This window comes from Aegilops tauschii, chromosome 2 (genome assembly GCF_002575655.3).
Source record: "Aegilops tauschii subsp. strangulata cultivar AL8/78 chromosome 2, Aet v6.0, whole genome shotgun sequence".
In the NCBI taxonomy this organism is placed as follows: Eukaryota; Viridiplantae; Streptophyta; class Magnoliopsida; order Poales; family Poaceae; genus Aegilops; species Aegilops tauschii.
The window spans coordinates 597,607,329-597,621,688 of NC_053036.3; positions in this window are offsets into that span (position 1 = coordinate 597,607,329).

The following is a 14,360-nucleotide window of genomic DNA, read 5'->3' on the forward strand; positions in this document are numbered from 1 at the left end:
TGGCACGGCATCTTCACCCTCCTCCTCCTCGCCCTCATCGCTGGAGTCGATCTCCTCCGCCGAGTCCTCGCCGTCTGCCGGGTTCAGCCCGAACCACTCCTCCGGCTGGGCAAAGCCGTTGTCGTCCACCTCAGGAGCGAAGGCGCTGGTGTCGGTGTAGTCGGCAATCGCCAAAGCCCGCTGGATGATAGCCGGCCGCGCCGTCTCCAGCTCCGCGTCGGCCTCCTGCCGCCAGGTGGCCAGCTGGGCCAGACTCAGCTCGGGATACCAGGCCTTGGCGAACTCTAGCGCCCGCCTGGCGCCGGACCGAGCCGCAGAAGCCTTCCAGGCCTCGAAGCGACCGACCGCCACCTCCAGCCAGTCGGCAGTCCGACTGGGGGTGCGGGGAATCACCTCACCAGGCCAAAGAGCGGCCAACACCTGCGCCCCAACACGCTGAAGCCGGCGGAGCATGCGGTGAGCCGGCCGGAGGCGGGCCTGAATCGCCAAGAGCTGCTCCTCCAGCGACCGGCAAGCGTTCGACGCGATCTCGGCGCCAGCCTGCCTTCGTGCCTCGCGGTGGGCCTCGATGACCTGGTTGGCGGCGGTAGAGTAGCCAGGGAAGTACTCTACGCAAGAAAGAAAGAGAAAGAAGAGAAAAACACCAAGTCAGAAAATGAGCCAAACGGCAAGCGGCAAGCAAGGACGAAGAAGAAGGCGGCCTACTGTCAACCAAGTCTTCGATCTGGCCATAGCCGTTGATCAGCGTCTGCTTCGCTTTGGCCCAGCTGGCCGCCTCTGTCTCATACTCGGCTTGGAGGGCGGCCTCGCTGTCCTGCACCGCCTTCAGGGCCAGCTTGTGGCACTTCTCCTGGTCGGCCAACCTCTTGCCAGGCGGTCACGCTCCTGTGCCAAGGTGTCAAACTCGGCCTCCTAGGCACGGAGGGTGGCCTGAGCCCCACCCAGCTGCTCCCTCAGACTGGTGTTGTCCGCTGCAGGGATGGCAGAAAAGAAAGAACCAATAAGGAAGAAGTCGTCAAGGAAGATCCGACCCGACTGCTCAGTAGTCGGCCCGAATCTCGGGGACTACACCCAGCGGGTGCGCTGACGCGCCCCCACATAGATAAAAGACGAAGCACTTACCCCGGCTCTCAGATATGTCAGCATTCTTCTGGGTCAGCTCCCGAGCCTAGGAGTTGAAGGCAGCCGCGCGGAGGTTGTGGTAGTCCTGCAAGACAGGCAGAGGAGCGAATGAGAACAAGATAGCAAAACAAAGCCCGCTAAGAAGTTCCAAGCCGCCTGCTCAGCAGCCGACTTGGAACTTGGGGACTACACCCAGTGGGTGCGCTGACGCGCCCCCACGGAAGAAACCAAGATCAAAAAAGCAAAAATAGGAAGACTAACCCGAATGGCCACCCGCGTCGCAAGGAACTCGTCATTGTATTTCCTCAGCGCCGCAGCCTGGGACTGAAGCCGGTTTCGGACGTCCCGCGCTGCCACGTTCACCACAGCCGTCCCTCCACCCGGCCTCCACCCTGAGCTGGCGCTGGCCGCCTCCACGTCTTGGGCCGACGAACTGAGGCCCGCGGCTTTCTGCGGGTCCGATGCGGCCTTCCCCGTGCGCTGGCGCGATGGCGACCGGACCACCAGGTCTGTCCTCGCAGCCGGCTCGCCCCCAGCCGATTGCGCAGGCGGCACGTTAGGCCGGCCGCCTTGAGCCTCCCCAGTCGGCGGGGCCTGTGCCGCCTCCCTCTCCGGGACGACGACGTCGTCCTCCCTCTCCAATCCCGGCTGGTCACCGCCGGCTTCCTCTGGCGGGGGCTCTGGGGCCTCAGGCGCGCGACGCGCAGAGGGGTGACGAGCAAGGCCCCCTCCGCTGTTGCCGCGGCCGCAGCCTCCGCTTGGGCCTTAGCCGCTGCGTCGGCGCGCGCCTTCGCCGCTTCCTCCTCCTGTGCCGCCTTGGCGGCAGCTGCCCTCAACTCCTCCGCCTCCCGCTCCTCCCGCGCCTCCCGCGTGTTTCGCTCTGTCGCCGCCTGAAGCTCGGCGCGGGGGTCCATGCGGCGGGTGCTCCCTGATCCTCCCGGCGATCCAACGACGGAGGCGGCAGCAACCCTCTCGAGCGAAAGCGGAGCCCTGATTTTTTTTGAGAAAAGGGCAAGGATTCAGAAATCAACAAGAAAAGAAGAAAGAATGTACAAAGGAATATACACTTACGCCGACACCATCTGCGGCTGCTTCACCAGCTTGCGGAAGCGGGCCGCCTTCGCGGCCGCCTCATCCCGCTTGGTCGCCGCCGCCCCACCCTTGGGCTTCTTCGGCCGGCTCCCAAACAAGCCCGACGCGGCACGGCGCTTCTGCCCGCCGCCCCGAGCAGGCGGCGCGGCGGAGGAACCCGCGCCGTGGCCAGACGCCGGCTGGCGGCGTGGGACGACTTCCGCCTCGTCGTCGTCCGGCCAGTCGTCAAAACTGGCTCCAAGCCAGGAGCCGCCTGCTTTGCCGCCACCCGCCTCGGTGTTGTCCTCCGTGGCGGCCGCCCCCAAGTCGTGGTCCTCCAGGTCATGCTCCGCCCGGTCGGGGAGGAATCGGCGCTCCGCCTCCGACCCGACTGCAGGTCGAAGGAGAGGGCTCTGCCAAGGCATGCCGACTGGTCAGAGACGGCCAGAAGGAATTCGGCAACAAAACTAAGAAAAGGAAAGGAAAAAGAAAACATACCGTGGGCGGAGGATGTGCACGGGAATATGGCTCCTTGCCAAACCGCCACTCTGCGGAGAGCTTGCAGTTCGCAAGGTAATTCACCATGTGGGCCACCTCGTCGTGCGGCATGTCCTTGGTGCACATCCGACTCGGATCGAGCTGGCTGCTCATCTGACAGATCAGGTGAGGGCGGCTCTGAAGTGGAAGCACCCGGCGCGATGAAGGCGGCCAGCAAGTCGGACCCAGTCAGGCCCTCCGACTGGATCATCACCCGCAGTCGGGCGACGGCCGCGGCTCCAGCCGGCGTCAGCGTCGCGGCCCGATAGGACCAGTGGGGCCGCCTCCCAGCCGGCGGGCCGGCTACGTAAGCCGGCAAGTTGACGTAGTCGCTTTGTGGGGCGACGTTCTTCACGTAGAAATATGACTTCTGCCAGTGCTTCACCGACTGGATTAACGTGATGACGGGGAAGGGGTTGTCGGCCGCCGGCCTCCGCATCGCGATGAAGGCGCCGTTCTGGGCCGGCACGCCCTGCATGCGGGTGCCCAGCTTCGATTGGAAGAAGTCCCCCCAGAGCTCGAGGGTGGGGAGAACGCCAAGGAAGCCTTCGCACAAGGTGACGAAGGCGGACAACAGCACCACCGTGTTCGGGGTGAGGTGGTGCGGCTGGAGTTGATAGAAGTCGAGGAAGGAGCAGAAGAAAGCGCTCGCCGGCAAGCCGATGCCGCGCAGGAAATGTGAGCGGAAGACTACCTGCTCGCCTTCCTCCGGCTCCGGCGTGATCTCCTTCGCAGGCGCGAGGCGGACCCGCACCTGGTCCGCACCGGGCAACCGCCGCGTCTTGCGAAGGAACTCGATGTGGTCCATGTGGATGTTGGAGCCGTCCCAGTCCCCGCCGTACTGCATGGTGGCGAGAAGCTAGCAAGGAAGAGTGCGGCGGCGGAGAAAGCACGGCCCTGCGGCGGCAGAGCTGCGGGGCGGAGTGAAGAATGGTGGGACGGCGCTGCGGCGAGGCGCTGCTGCAAGGGAAAGCAGGAGGAAGAAGATGGCGGAGAGGAGAGGAGCGTGTGAGCGTCTGCCGCTTCCCCCTCCTCCCCCTACTTATAGCCTCGTGCGGCAAAGCTGAGGAGGCGAGGCGTGGGGAGGAACGTGGGATTAACTGCGCCCACTCCCCCATGTTCCGCAATTATTGCGCCCAAACGGCGTGCGGAAACCGCCGCCGGAAGACGTGCGGACGGCTTTGGGCCGCAAAGAATCCGCGCCTGGGCCTAGGCGTAGGAGTGGTGGGCCCTCGGCCTGCGGCGACGTCTTGTCGCGCGGGTGGGTTGGCAGGCTCTTTTCAGCCAAGGGACGCCACGTGGTTCGCAGGCGGCGAGCGGCTGGACCGCAGCCCGGCGCACGCGCCAACAGACTCCCGCCTTCCGACTTTAAATTTTTTGCCAAGATGGCGCGCCCAACCGAAGCCGGCTCCCTGCTGCTGGCTCGTCAAGATAAGAAGCTGACCGAGCTTCTCGACCTCCTCTCAGCCTCGAAGCCCAACCAGCTTCGGGGACTACTGTCGGAGTGAATGGCCACGGGTAGCCTAACCGACTCCCCCTGGCTCTTCAAAAAATTATTAGGCCGTTCAGGTCTTCAAGCATACAAAGCATAGGGCCGCCTTCCCCCGGCCGGCTATCCCCAGGGCCGACTCCCAGAAGGCGACCCAGCCTCAGAAATCTCCCCCAAGAAAGATACGAGATAGCCGACTCCAGGGAGCCGGCCCCAAGAGGACCGACTCCTAGAAGCCAGCCATGAGGAAAGCCGACTCCCAGAAGCCGGCCATGAAGAAAGCCGGCCAAGACTGCACCTACTAAGACTGTACCCACATAAAGGCGATAGGATGGGGCGTGGTCGCAGTATAGCCCACTACCCCCGAATCCCGGAACAGGCATGGCCACAGGGCGCCGTACGGGCCAGCCATCCCCCGTCCGGCGCGGCACTTTAGCCATGTTGGCCTCGATGTCACCCACGACAGGTGCCAGTACGGCCCGTGGGCGGCGGGCCCCTTTGCCAGAGAGACATCTGAAGACGGCCTGGCCTCCTCTAGTCGGCCAGGGATGTGGCTGGCTCCCAATAGCCGGCTACCTCCCTCCCTCGAAGCACGCGCCCCATTAAGGAGACAACATGAGGTAAGGCTACAGTGAGAGCTCGCAAGGCGGTGATACTGTAGCCATGCTTACCTCGACAAAGCACTCGTCATCAGAGGCGAGGCAACAGTAACAAGCCGCCGACAAAGCCCCCAAGCAGTGGGGCCGGCCTGCCGGCCAAGAGGCCGGCAGCCGGCGGGACCCACCAGTCGGCGAACCCCAATGACCGGCGGAGAAGCCGGCGAGCATAGACACTGACGGCTGGGACCCGCGCCCAGCCAGATTACCATTGTACCCCTGGGGGTAGGCCTATATAAACCCCCCGGGACACCCATGCAAAGGGTTGATCTCATAGAATTCCACACACCACATAGAGAGAAAAGGAGAGCTAGCCTTGCCCTTCTTCTTCCTCTAGCCAAACAGCTCAAGGAGCACTTGTTGCTACTTGTATTGATCTAGTGATCATGCGGAGACCCCGCAAAGCAGGACTAGGGGTGTTATCTCCACGGAGAGCCCCGAACCTGGGTAAGATCCGCCGGCGTGCATGTCTTCGCCTCATCCCGTTTCCAGGCACCGGCGATGTTTTACTGGCTCCCACAATGATAAGCTACCCATTGGCATATGTCGCACCTACCACCCGACATGCGTAGCGTCGCCTGGCCGGGCAAGTTCAAGCCAGATCTGCCTCCTCGCTACGATGGCACCCCCGACCCCGCGGAGTTCTTGTAGCTCTACGAGCTGAGCATCGAGGCGGCCAACGGCGACGAGAAAGTCATGGCGAACTGGTTCCCTATGGCACTCAAAGACGGCGCCCGTTCGTGGCTCCTGAACCTGCCTCCAGGCTCGATCTCCTCCTGGGACAAGATGCGCGACCGCTTCGTCGCCAACTTCCAGGGCACGCGCGACCGCCCACCGGCCGCGGGTGACCTGCGCCGCATTAAGCAACAACCAGGAGAGACCCTCCAGAAGTACATCCAGCGCTTCAACAACATTCGTCTCAAGATCCCCAAGGTGACGGACGAGGCCATCCTCTCCGCATTTTCTGATGGTGTCCGCGACATCAAGATGAAGGAAGAGCTCGCTATCCACGAGGAGCTGTGCACATCTCAGGAGCTGTTCAACTTGGCCACCAAGTGCGCAAGAGCTGAGGAAGGGAGCCTCTCCCTCCTCGGGCTGCCAGCTGCGGACCCGGAGGAGAAGAAAGCCAAGGCCAAGGACGTGAAGCACAAGGGAGCAGCCGTGCTCGCAACGGAGCCGAACACCAAGCGAGGCAGAGACCAGCCCGAGTCCTCCAAGAGCAGCCGACTATTCTGCGCCTTCCACAAACTGAATACCCACAACACCAGCGACTGTCAAGAGCTCAGAGCCATTCGTGAAGGACGCTTCCTTCGACGCCCCGAGCGCGGCGACCGGGGCTACGGTCGAGGAGGAGGACGTGGTGGCGGGCGCTGGGACAACCGTGGCCCGCGCCAGGAGTGGCGCGACCGGCCTCGTGAGGACCGCTGGCAGGATCATCCTCGCGAGGGCGCCTGGACGGACCAGCCTCGTGAGGATCATCCTCAGGGCAACGCCGGTCTTCCCCCGCTGCCGCCACTGCCAAGAAGGAATGAAGACCACCATCAAGATGAGGGGGCTGGGGGCTTCCAGGAGCCGCGCGCTATCGCCTGCATGTTGGGCGGAGCCCAGGCCCCAGCCTTGCAACATATCTTCAAACAGTTTGCTCATGAAGTGAATGCAGTCCTCCCCAAGCTTGAGGCCACGCGCCCGCTCAGGTGGTCCCAGTGCGCCATCACCTTCAGCTCAGCAGATCAGCTCAAGTGCGTAGCCACCGCTGGCGCCCTCCCGATGCTTTGTTCACCAGTCATCAGCAACGTGCGAGTTACCAAGACCCTCATCGACGACGGCGCAGGGCTCAACGTCTTGTCCGTCGACACGTTCGACAACCTCCAAGTGTTATATGATCAGCTTCAGCCTACCAAGCCTTTCTCAAGAGTGACCGACGGTTCCACCACACCGATAGGGCAGGTCCGCCTCCCAGTCACCTTCGGAGAACGCAAGAACTACCGCATCGAGCTCATCGACTTCGACGTCGCGCACATCCGTCTGCCATACAACACCATCCTTGGGTATCCAGCCCTGGTCAAGTTCATGGCGGTGACACACCACTGCTACAATGTTCGCAAGATGCCGGGAAGCGGCGGAATCATCACGGTCCCGTGCGAAGAAAGAGACGCGGTGTGCTCCCTCGAGCGTAACTTTCAAGCTGCAGCAATCGACGACCCCGACAGCAAGGGCGAGGGCCCTCCAGAGGCCATCTCCAAGAAGAAGAAGCAGTTGCGCCGTGCTGGACCTCAGAAGGGCGGCATCGCAGCTGGAACCTCACCAGGATCAGCGCCCGCCCCAGGGGCGCCTCCCTCCATCGCATAGGAAGGCGTGCCCAACGCCCTCCTCGGGCAGGGTTCGGGGGCTCTCTTCTGGAGGGCCTCAGACCTTGCCAACATCACGAGTGAGGCGCTCGGGCACCACTTGGAGGCGTGCTTCACGGCACGTTTCCCTCAAGATGACACAGCGCGAGGAGCGCCCGCCGCTCAGGAGTTCATCACCAAGACCACTTGGGAACCGCAAGACGCAAGGGCCATGCGCGGCGACCGCCGCTCATGAGGCGCAGCTCCCCATCCAGGCGAGGATGCCGGGCTGCGCGTCTGCATTGGCATCCCAGGCTAAACAGGGCCGCTTCTCAGGAGCTTTTCTGGCCTTCGCGCGTGGGCCGTTGCGAGGGTCCACCACACAGCTACTTTCGCATGCCTTTCGACCTGCCGAGCGTGTCATCAGCCTATCAGCGCAACTCTTGGCGCATCCTGGCAGCTCAGGAGGCTAGGCACCACGCAGTGCTGGCGGAGATGGAGACGGTCCTCAAGGAACCGCCTGGACCCCCAGTGCCTCCCGAGGTTCAGGGCCCCGGTGGCTCATGAGGAGCAGCTCCTTCGCCGTGTACCTTCAGCTGCCTCGACATCTCTTCATCAACAGAACCAGGTGACATTTTCCAAGTTCATTCAGCTGGGAGTGCCCCTCGGGCTGCATCATTCCCAGGCCGCGTGGGTCCATCCCTGTGGCATGTACCCCTTTTTTCTTCATGTCTTTAGCTTACCTTGCTGGGGGCGCCCTTCGGGCTGCATCATCCCCAAGCCGCTCGGGCCTGACCCAGTGGCATGTGTCTCCCTTGCATTTACCTAAGCTAGTGTGCTTTCCAAGCTTAATCTACCTATGATGATCACCTTCTCAATCGCCACCCATCATGGGGACCGCGCGCCGGCCGTCTTTCTTCAGGACCCTCTGCGTGTGTAAGTTGAGCACGGCGTCTGTGCTCGGGCCCGTCCCTGCAGCATCGATAAATCCAATGGCTGAGCTCTGTTTGGCGGCTCGGCCCCGTTTACGTCACCTCCTGGGGCTGTTGGTGCTTGTCTTTCTCACGCGATAACCTCAGGAGATTCGTTCGGCGCAGGTTGTCTGACCACCTCGCAGGACCAGCACAGCGAACAAGAGCCAAGACCAGGCGCAACCCGCCTTGAGGTAGGGCCTCGTGAGTCCCGCGTTGTCTCACGAGTGCCCAGATACTCCTCGTCTAGCCCTGCCGTGCAAGCCACGTGTTAGGGCGGGGTTGTACACACCCCGGGGGCTCTCCGCAGAGGGAGCCCCCCTCCCATGCACAAGTGGAAGCACCATGCTCCGCGTTGGCCGTCGACACTGCCGAGGATTGGCTATGCCCGTGCACAAGCGGAAGCACTATACTCCGCGCTGGTGATAAACAACTGAGGGCGGCTTCACGGTCGTACCAACCTCAGGGAGCCCCAGAGCTCAGCGCCCGGCCTCACCGCAACGCCTCCCCTCGGGAGAGCCGCGCGAGGGGGCTAGGCACGGGGGCTGCGCTCGGGTCACGCCCAAGCGTACGCCACCCAACAAGGTCTCCCGGACCTGGGGGCTGTGCTCGGGTCACGCCCAAGTGCACGCCACCCAACCAGGTCTCCCGGACCTAGTCGTCGCACGCCCCTCCCGAGCCGAGCCTCGGCGAGGGCAAAGGTATGGAGATTGTTTGCACGTCAAGGGGGACTCTTGAGCATCACGACTCAGGAGCCTAACTGGTCACGTAGCCCCTCACTCCTTGGTCCATCCTGGTCTCCGGTCGGCCCAACGGCGGTTGAGGTATGCGCGGGGCCGGGCTCTGCCGATGTAGAACATTAACCTATCCTCGCGTACTCTCCCTATAAGCTATTTGCGCGTCAAGGGGGACTCCTGAGCATCGCGACTCAGGAGCCTAACTGGTCACGTAGCCCCTCACTCCTTGGTCCGTCCTGGTCTTCGGTCGGCCCAACGGCGGTGCAGGTATGCGCGGGGCCGGGCTCTGCCGACACAGAACACAAAGCAGATAGGAAGAAAATCGCAAAATCTCGAAGCAAATATTATACAAGACATATTGTTCTCACAATATCAAACGGAAGTTTAACGCCTCCACGAGGCCTGATGCATGCTGCAGGAACGAAACAGGAAGGCAGACGCAGGTCATTCCTGGACACCGCCATTTCCCGCAGAAGGTGATCCTCCCTTGGTAGCATCGCCTTCACCTGCACCACCAGCCGCAGGATCGGTGGCATCGCCGGTCGAGGGCACGAGGACGAAGCCGCAGAACTTCTTCAGCAGGGCCTCCACCTGACCTTTCACGGCTGCGGTGGCAGCCATGCAGTGCTCATCAACTACAGGCTCCAGTAGCTCGTCGAGACGAGCATTGGGGTCGCGAAGGTACAGATGACTGAAGACACGCGTCAGCGCAGCTGAAGAAAGGACGCGTGTAACGCCCACGATGCGGCTATATCTCCCACGTGTCGAGGCACGACTTAGAGGCATAACCGCATAGTGGTTTTGTCGCAAGAAGGGTCATCTTCACACAATCCCATGTAATGAACAAGAATGGGATAAAGAGTTGGCTTACAATCGCCACTTCACACAATACATAAATATCATTCATACATCATCCAAAATACAATCATATAGACCGACTACGGTCAAAATCCAGAAGAAAATAAGACAACCCCAAATGCTAGATCCCCGATCGTCCCAACTGGGCTCCACTACTGATCATCAGGAGAAGACACATAGTAACGACCACGTTCCTCGTCCAACTCCCACTTGAGATCGACGCCATCATCTGCACCGGCATCATCGGCACCTGCAACTGTTTGGTAGAATCGGTGAGTCACGGGGACTCAGTAATCTCACACCCGCGAGATCAAGACTATTTAAGCTTGAAGGAAAGGATGGTGCAAAGAGGTGGAGATGCAGCGGCAAAAGCATATATGGTGGCTAACATACGCAAGAGAGAGCGAGAAGAGAAGCAACGGAGCGGTCGTCATCTAGCAATGACCAGGAAGTGATCCTGAACACCTACTTACGTCATACATAACTCAGACCGTGTTCACTTCCCGAACTCCGCCGAGAAGAGACCATCACGGATACACACGCAGTTGATGTATTTTAATTGGGTCAAGTGACAAGTTATCTACAACCGGACATTAGCAAATTCCCATCTGCCTCATAACCGCGGGCACGGCTTTCGAAAGATAATACCCTGCAGGGGTGTCCCAACTTAGCCCATCATAAGCTCTCATGGTCAACGAAGGATAAACCTTCTCCCGGAAAGACCCGATCAGTCTCGGAATCCCGGTTTACAAGACATCTCGACAATGGTAAAACAAGACCAGCAAAGCCGCTCGAATGTGCCGACAATCCCGATAGGAGCTGCACATATCTCGTTCTCAGGGCACACCGGATGAGCAGTCCGTACAACTAAAACCAATCCTCGAGTTTCCCCAAGGTGGCGCTGCAAAGGGCTCTAGTTTGGACCAGCACTTAGAGGAACACTGGCCCGGGGGTTTAAAATAAAGATGACCCTCGGGCTCTAGAAAACCCGGGGGAAAAAGGTATAGGTCGCAAATGGTAAAACCAAGGTTGGGCCTTGCTGGAGGAGTTTATTCAAGGCGAACTGTCAAGGGGGTCCCATAAATCACCCGACCGCGTAAGGAACGCAAACTCAAGGAACATAATCCCGGTATAACAGTAACTAGGGCGGCAAGAGTGGAACAAAACACCAGGCATAAGGCCGAGCCTTCCACCCTTTACCAAAATATATAGATGCATTTTTTAAAATAAGATATATTGTGATATCCCAACCTATCCATGGTCCGACATGGAACAAACTTCAACTTCACCTGCAACTAGCAACGCTATAAGAAGGGCTGAGCAAAAGCGGTAACATAGCCAAACAACGGTTTGCTAGGAAAGGATGGTTAGGGCTGTCATGGCTAAAATGGGAGACATGATATAACAAGTGATAGGTAGCGAGCATGGCAATAGAGCGAACAACTAGCATAGCAAAGATAGAAGTGATTTCGAGGGGTGGTCATCTTGCCTGCAAGATTCTCAGAGTTGTCGAAAGCTTGATCCTCGTAAGCGTACTCGACAGGTTCCTCGTTCACGAACTCTTCTCCCGGCTCTACCCAAGACAAGAACACAAACAAACGGAACCACAATCAACCACGAGAAATGCACAAGCAACATGATGCAAAACATGTATGATATGCAAGATATGATATGCGATGCATATGCGTGCTCCGGAAGGAAAATGATGAACAGGGCAGTAACTTGGCAAACCAAGCATGCCACTGGAAAGATGAGATGATTTCGGTCGAAATCGATATAAAGATCACCGGAATCGGATGCACGGTTTGCAAATGGCAAGCAAAACAAGAATGACACTAATCTGCGATAAACAGCAAGATAGCACTTAAAATGCAACAAGTAACAATGCTACAGCACCCCAACATAGCAACAAGGCACATGGCAGTAATCTACAGGAGATGCTTGACAAAAGATGAACACTGAGCTACGGCTAGTTCACAACATATCAAGCTCAAACAAGCATGGCAAAAGTGCAAAAGATTACAGGTTCACTGAGTGAAAAACTAGACATGGCAGAAAACAGCATCAGGTGGCAATGTTCAGAGCACGAAATCAACATGCTACAGAAACTTAACATAGCAAAACAAGGCATGGTAGTGTTCTACTAAATGCACATGACAAAAGTCCCTTACTGACCATAAGCCAAAAAGGACCAGAAGATATGATGGCAAGCATGTAAACATAGCAAATTTCGTTATCAGGTTCCAGACTTGGCAGAAAACAGAGCATGGCAGAAATATTAATATGTAGGTCTCTTTGTGAGCTTGAATCACTCACTACGGACCAATGCATGACAAACCAAGCATACCTACAGCAAGATGGCATGTTTATGAAGCTAACCATGGCAAGAACAATTGCATAGCATGTATGGATCAACTACAATAAGCTTGGGAAACATGCATATCATGTTAAGAATCTGTCAGAAATATTTTATAGCAAAAGTAGAGCAAGATTGAGTCATGCTACGGCACTCCATAATTGCAAAAAATTGCAGTAATGGATCAATTACAACTATATCTACAAAATATCCTTACTGAACATCTCCAAAATATGCATGGATCTCTCTGTAGCATCAAGTTTACATGGCAACAAAATTACAGCAGACAAAGAGAAATCAGTCCCTGAAATCAGAAATATTACGGGGCCTACTTTGCATGCTTGTGCTAGTCACCACAGAGATCACAATAATACATGGACTATACCACTGGAAAGATGGCATGGCATACTTCAAAACACATGTAGAGCTCATGCCCAAAAGATGCACAGATTAAATGATACAAAAATGACAAATCTCCAAGTTCTGATAAGAACCAGAGAATAACAGAAACTAGCCCTCTTCCAACAGAGATTTGGGCATCAAGATGACCTTTAATGAACATGGTGCAATTGAACAAAATGAAGAGCATCACGAGACGAACAATTTGACATATTACACGCGCGAATCGGAGCTACATGCACAAAGTTACGGCATCTCAAACAGGAGCATATGCTGAAAAATTATTATGACTTGGAAGAAAAAACGGGAGCTCGGGGGAAAGTCAACGAAGGCTACCGATGGATCTGGATCGGGGCCGGCGATGGCGCTCGGGACTCCGGTGGCCGGAGCTCGCCGGAGGGAGGAAGGAGGGCGGCGCGAGGGCGGCGGTGGAGGCCGGCGGCGGGGACCGGAGGGGAGGCCGGCGGTGGAGGCCGGCGGCGGGGACCGGAGGGGAGGCCGGCGGCGGGCGGCGGCGGGGCCGCGTCGGGCGGCGGCGGAGATGGCGGGGCCGGCCGGCGGTGATGGCGGCGGCGGCGGCCGGTCGGCGGCGGCGCGAGGAGGAAGGCGGCGGACGGCGGGCGACGGGGCAGGCGCGGGCCGCGGGGGCCGGGGTCGGGCTCGCGGGCCTCGGCGGCGGCGGCGAGCGGGCTGATGACGTGTCCCGCTGCTATTCGCCGGGCGGCGCGGCGGACGTTGTCCGGCGCGGCGCGGAGGGAGAGGGTTAGGGTTCGTCTGTGATTTCGTTTTTCGAGGGAGATGGAGTTTTATAGGTAGAGGGAGCTAGGAGACTCCAAATGAGGTGCGGTTTTCGCCCACACGATCGTGATCGAACGACCTAGAGCATGGAAGAGAGTTTGGTGGGTTTTGGGCTGGTTTTAGAGGGGGGTTTTGCTGGACACTCAAATGGACTTTGCGGATGCCCGGTTAACCGTTGGAGTACCAAACGACCTCCGAATGGAACGAAACTTGACCGGTAGTCTCCGGGTGGTATATTAAGAGCACTTGACAAGCCTCGGTCCATTCCGAGAAAGTTTGACACACGCACACGAAAGAAAACAAGAGGGGTGCGCCGGAGGAGATAGGAGCGCCGGATTGCAAAACGGACAACGGGGAAAATGCTCGGATGCATGAGACGAACACGTATGAGAATGCAATGCACATGATGACATGATAGAAAAATGCATGACATTACAAATACAAAATGAAAGACAAAACCCGACAACGGAGGGAAAATCATAACACATAGCCGGAAATGGCAAGAGTCGGAGTTACAAATATGGCAAGTTACATGCGGGGTGTTACAACGTGAGCCTCTGCCTCGGCCATGGGACCGATGCCCTCCACGACTTCCTCAAGCGCTTTCACCAAGTGGGGAAGCAGCTGAGCAGCGCCATCCTCGTCGGTGGTCAGCGGCTTTTCCAAGCCCTTCTCCTACAGCGACTTCAGCGCCACGCTAGACCTCTTCTCAAGAAGTGAGAAGGCCACGCGGTCTTCGGCCAGGACCTTCGCCTTGGCGTCGAGATCGGCCTCCCTCGCCTTCGCCTTCTGTTCCAGCGCCTCCAGCCGGCTGCACTCCGCGGCCTGCGCCTTCGCCAGCTCCACCAGCTCGGCATCGCGGCTCCTGATGGCATCCTCCCGAGCCTTCATCTCCTCCTCCTTCGCCTGGTGGCCACAGGTTTCTTCGGCGTGCTGGTCACGTAGACTCTTCAACTCGTCCTCCAGCACCCGGCAGCGATCGCGAGCGGCCTTGGTGTCCTTCAGCGCCACCTCACGATCGGCCGCAGCTTTTGTGGTG